We start from the raw sequence: 5,984 nt of genomic DNA on the forward strand, positions 1-5,984 counted from the left end.
TCTGTTTCCACAAAGTTGGAAGCATGGAGTTATCCAAAAGCTCTTGGTTTGTTGAAGTTGGAGCTAAGATCATGACCCCTCTGCACCAAACTTCCCACTCGACATGAGGTAGAAAGGCAATTTGCTTTTTCTTCTGGCAGCTGCCAACCCAGACCTGTGCATTGACTGGCTAGACTGAAAGGAGTGAATTCGGACTCAGGTCCAACAGTGGTGTGCAACATTTTTGCTTTGCCTTTAGTGACGTACGACTTGGGTGCAGCTTCTTAGCCATTGAAAACCAATCTGTCACACTGCTCAAGCTACTGACCGCACACCACTGTCCGCTAAACACATCGGCGTCTGCTGACTCTGCTGTGTGATTTTGCGTGGCCTAGCAATTTGTGGCTGAATTGCTTTCAATCTAATCACTTCCACTTTATGATAAGACCAATAACAGCCGAAAGTGGAGCATTTACTAGCAAGGAAATTTCCAAGTGGGACTTGTTGCAAAGTCAGCATGGCATCACGCTGGTATTCAGCGAGCTCCTGAGATCGACAAATGTCCGCAGAAGCCGTGCCTTGGTTCTGAATTTTTAAATATGTAAATATGTGCATTGACTGGATCACCTGAATTCCTGAATGGGATGGGTGAGTGTACGACGAGTATATTTACACCCTTTGCTCCCTGCCAGGTGTTGGACCTGTTTAGATTTAAAAGTGGCATCGGGTTGAGCGAACTGAGTAACAAAAAACAGATACTCATCAGGGTTTAAGCTAACATGCATTATGAGCTGTAATGCCTCGGTGCCGAGCACCTGCATCTAAAATCCACTCAAAGCTAAGCAGCTAAACCTCATGTGGTCAGCGTGATTACACTAATGCGATTATCCCCTGCTTTTCTATCCTGCCTGGATTAAAATATTGGACAGTTTAGGGGAGAGAAGTATATTTTGGGACCTGAGTGATTCAAGAGATTAGCAGCTTCTGTCTCGCTAGAATTTGGTCTGCACACAGAGTGTGACATGCATGATTGCAGAAAGTGTGCCTTTAAAAAAAAAAAAAAGAAAAGAAAAAAAAAAAAGCATACAAAGTCATGACATCGACTGGGTTTTTTCACATTTTCTTTTAAAGGCATAGTGGTCTTGTGTCCACTATGTCAGAAGTTTAGCGTATGTAAACCTCTGACTTTGAAGAATGTAACAAATACATCAAATAGAAATATTTATGCTAATATTTCTATTTGAGAAATATTAGAGAAACCTTATTTTGAATTAATGTCACACAGTGAGTAAAAATGGCTGAATAAACATCTGGTTTGAACTGCATGTGAAGTGAATATCCTACAGTTCTTATTATCAGCAGGTTTTCCCTTTTTTCAGATGCATGGAAGCAAACAGACTGAAGTGCTCTCCGCTAACCGAACTGCTTCCCGCTTGCCGCACCTGGTGCTCGGCGGCGAGCTGCACTCCAGTCTCATCTCCGCTGCCTCGAACCAGCTGGGCACAAACCTGCTGATTGTCGACCCGGGACGCGTTTAAAGGGAGGTGACAGTGCACTGAATTCTAGGTATCACAAAAGCGCGATGGGGTAATACCTATATTCCAAGCCCAGCGGGCCGAGCCGCAGCACTTACCATTTAATAGGGAACAGCATGCGGGGAGCACTGGGCTTATTCATCCTCCAGCAGCTTTCAGGCGAACACGCGGCACTCTGCTGGGAGCGCGAGCAAACCAGTCAGCTGTGAGGCCGGCCCGGCCGCGGACACAATAACAACACCGGGTTACTTTGGCTGCAGGCGCACTTCTGTGCTCTATCGTGTGTTTAGTCATGTGTGCTACATGCATCTACCCTTGACACCTGAGACCGACTTGTGTTTGCTTCACCATGGCCCAGTGGTTACATTTCCAAATACAAACTGCTGCTGGCCTGCCTCCTGTTAAGGTTATGCGCACCAGGTTAAGCTGTTTACATGGTTTTCTAACTGCCGACCTCGTGTCTGCATGAATAAACTGACTGAGAAATATCCTCTACTCTTTTTTTTTTTTTCTTCTTCTCCTCTTGGTCCAAAACAAACCTGCAATCTGGCAATATGAATTTCACATGACAGCTGGATGCAAACACACACGGTGACAGGGAAGCATATCGGAAAGCTTCGTTTTCCAACCAGCCGATTACTGATCAGGGCTCGAGGGACAAAACGGATGCGTTTACTTTTAAAAATGTACATTTAATTAATCAATTCCAGTGCATTCACACCAAATGCGTTATGCGCATTAAAAAATGCATCTGATGCTTCGAGTTTGACGCGTGTGCATTTTGGTGCGCTCTGAACGCACCGAAACACGTTCTGAACGTCAGGCACTTCTGGTTTATATTCAAGGTCCATTTGGAGCGTTGGATCCTCAAAACGCTCTAAATGGTCCAAATCACGCCGTGGTAGACGCTCGAAACACGCCACGACGGGCCCTCGATGCGCCTCCACATGGACTTTAGATGTAAACCAGATGTGCCTGACGCTCAAAGCGCGCTTCATGTGAACGTACCATTACTAATCTGAGGTGCGAAATTTCTGTTCCTCCTACGTTGTCATGGTAGCAGCTTTGTCAAAGATAGTGACTTTTCAGACATTTGACTTTTATTGACTTTGCAGCTTAGACCACATGGAGAAACCTCCATGTAAGTATTAATGCAAGAATGAAGAGTAATTAGCGCCAGTTTCCAATTTATGTCACTAATGGTAATACAATTCTCATTTCGTTCCAAGATATAGGGTTATTTTGTTAGTCATTTGAAAATCAAAACAGTACGGACACATCCTTAACGTCTTCGTCCTGCTGTCATCGCCTGATTGTTCTATCGCCCCCCATCTGCCCGCTGCTCTCTTGTCAGACATCACCTTATCTGAGACCGAGCTGTGCAGAGGAGAACAGTATCGCCTATGACACATGAGATATATAAAATAAAATCAGCTTGTCACATTTTCTCTTCTGCCTCAGACAGTAGATTTGCTACCATAAGGATTTGTCTTCGTATCTAAGGGAGATATGAGTCTTGTCAGGGGCCCTGTAAGGTTACAGCATACCATTATCACATCAGCGATATGACAGAGAAATCTAATTTCCCAGTCAAATTGATTTCATCTAACAAAAAAAAAAGGTGCGTGTGTATTACACTACATGTTGGTAGAGCAGTTTATCATCCCTTCTTCTCTGTCATTTATCTTTTAACTCTTTATTTCGCCACTCTCGAATGTTTTTCGCTTCATGTCTGAGCTGGAAGTTGTCGTGTTGAGGCAGTTCTCTCCCTCTCTCTCCTAGGCCCGTTCCCGCTTCCTCTGAGGCTATTAGCATGGATAAAGAACCCAGAAAAAAAATCCTGCAGCACCATGACTTATGAGACATAATCCTCCACTTATGCATTGACAAGACATCCCAGACACACAAAGCACATCCTTTTTTTTTTTAACAACCCGCATAATCTAAAAGGATAAAGAAAATGGGACTGGAGATTCGAAAAGGCTTTTATCCACACTCCTGTTTTCCCTCCGCAGACTGCAGCATCCAGATCTTTGATATTGGTAGAAATGGATTACCTTCTTATCAGATTAAGTGCAGGTCCCACTAAGTTCCACCTTCTGTGTGATTACGAGGCTTCGACGCGGTAAATCATACCAGACAGAGGGGGTTCCACAAAGTTTTACTTCATGAATTTCCTGAAGGCATCTCCGACCGTTTGGTAAACGCAAAGGTTGGGTTGAATCACCTTCTGTTGCACCTAAAAGCCTCGAGTTGCTTTAATGGGTGCGGTTGTGTCCTACAAAAAAAAAAGAAGAAGATAGAATATCATAAAAAGCAGTTCACTCCAGCTTCATAAACTGAGGCTGAATTTTCATTTTGACAGCTCCCCTACCTCAGAGGATCTGACAGGTTCTTGGATCTTAAAAGTCCTGATGCTGTCTGTTCTCATGTTTCTCATTCTCTTACACATCACCGCTAAATTCTCCCTGAGCTGACAAAGAACAGGGCTGAAAAGAGATCAAGTCGTAGAGAGAAAAAGAGACGGAGAGAGATGCAGTGGTGGGTATACACAAAGACTGGAAATGTGAATGTAGGAGACCTTATTCATTGACATGGTTGTATTTTCACCTTAAAAGCTCAATTCTTCAAAAACCACTCTATTGTATTCAAGTAGGACTCTTTGCTTTTTCTGTGTAACAGAGGAACATCCTGTAAGAGAGGAAGTGGCTGACATACAAAGGAGGGTTTGCTCCTGTTAGAAAGCCACAAAACATCTCAGCCACAGCAGCGTCATTGTGTTGGTTTACAACAGCAGGGATTGATGCGAATGCTGGTTTTGAAACAGAATTCAAGCTGCCGACGTCTCCTGGTAAAGATGACTGAGCAGAACTGGAGAGTGTAGCGTGAATGGAGTTTGTGAAGTTACACAGTCAAAACTACACAGCAGTAAATTGGGTTATTTAGCCTGTCATGAGAGGAAAATAATGGGATTTAATTTTTCAGTCATTTTCACCACATAAACGTCACAGTTTCAAACAAAAATAATTGTTTAATTAGCTTGCTAAGTAGTTACAACCTTAATATGTAGCTCCAAGCTAAATATTTAAATTACAAAATAAATACTTTATTTGAAGCTAAATATTTAGCTTCCAAACTACAAATTTAGCTCTAAGCTAAATATTTAGCTGGAAGGTAAATACCTAGCTAGTATGACAAGTAGAGAATCAAAATAAAAAGTGAGTTTTGTGAACCTCTATATAAACACAAAAACATATTTTCTGAACTAAATATTTAGCTAACTAAATATTTAGCCTCAATCTATAAATGTAGCTTGCTAACTAAATATTTAGTTTGGAGCTACTTAGTTTGTAAACTACATAATTAGCTTGGTTGCTAACTAAATATTTAGTCTCAGTCTACAATATTTAGCTAGCTAGCTAAATATTGAGCCTCTGGCTAAATATTTTTGTCTGGAGCTTTTCTGTTTGTGAACTTAATATTTAGTTGGCTAATTAAACATTTAGTTTGAGACTGTGACATTTGATTGAATTACACGATGAAAGCATGACTTTGTTCTTTTATGACAGGCTAAATCATCCAGATTATTGCTGTTCCTTCTTTTGACTGTGTAACTTTGCTAACGGCTCCCCATAGATTAGGGATGAAGGAAGAAGAAAAACCTGTAGGAGATCAACTTCCATCTACAACAGAAATATATTAAAATTTCAGTTTTATTTACACTGCACGTGTAAATGTCAAATCACATCTCTACTCACAGCACCCCCGGCAAATCATCTTAACCTTTTTCTCTTCCTTCCTGACTCAAGTTGTTTGATAAAATCCAATTGTTCGAGGGCAAAAGCTGTCGCACATTTGTTGTAGAGCAAATGATGTTGAGAATTAGACATGCTTATGTGCGACAAAGAGACTTTAAAACTCACTCTCTGCAGCTAACAGTCAACAAGTATCGGTCTGTCAGTCACGTAAAAAGCAAGCAACAATTTTCAACAGTTGGCTTCGACGTTATTGTGTTAACTTGAAAATTTGACAACTTGCTAATGTGAACCACAATTAATCTGCTAAGGAATATTCTCTTTCAGCAAGCTGTCGTGTGAAATGTGTAAAAAAAAATAAAAAAAAAAAAGAGGAAGAGAAACAGTCAGGCAGCTGCTGCCCACTCCACTCATTACTAAATAAGACTTTTAGATGGTGTGAAGCAAACATCAAGACTATTTTAGCTGCTAATCATTGAGACTTCAGACCTGTGGTAACACGTTTTACTCATCTATTAGAGCCGAGAGAGGAAAACAACAGGCTTCAAAGCTGCAATTTAATCTAGACTCATTCTTGTATTAATGTAGGGATGAATGAATAAATGATGCAAAGCAAAACAGGAAGGAATAAACAAAACACTACACTTCTTAGCAGGGGGGAAAAAAAACCACAGGAAACAACTCACTAAAATGTAAATGGAGAAAGAAAAAAAAA

At 41.1% G+C, this 5,984-nt stretch overlaps 1 long non-coding RNA gene across 1 annotated transcript; it reads right to left on the minus strand.

Annotated features, from left to right (window-relative positions):
* Positions 1–3,659: 3,659 nt before the first annotated feature.
* On the minus strand, positions 3,660–4,002 carry LOC106941196 (uncharacterized). The gene is made up of 2 exons (XR_001423296.1): positions 3,889–4,002; positions 3,660–3,792 (listed from the first exon to the last, which is right to left on the minus strand). It is a non-coding gene; the product is annotated as an uncharacterized LOC106941196 (long non-coding RNA).
* Between the last annotated feature and the right edge of the window lie 1,982 nt (positions 4,003–5,984).

The sequence above is a fragment of the Poecilia latipinna genome, unplaced genomic scaffold (assembly GCF_001443285.1).
Source record: "Poecilia latipinna isolate Pla-1442-1.1 unplaced genomic scaffold, P_latipinna-1.0 Scaffold3542, whole genome shotgun sequence".
In the NCBI taxonomy this organism is placed as follows: domain Eukaryota; kingdom Metazoa; phylum Chordata; class Actinopteri; order Cyprinodontiformes; family Poeciliidae; genus Poecilia; species Poecilia latipinna.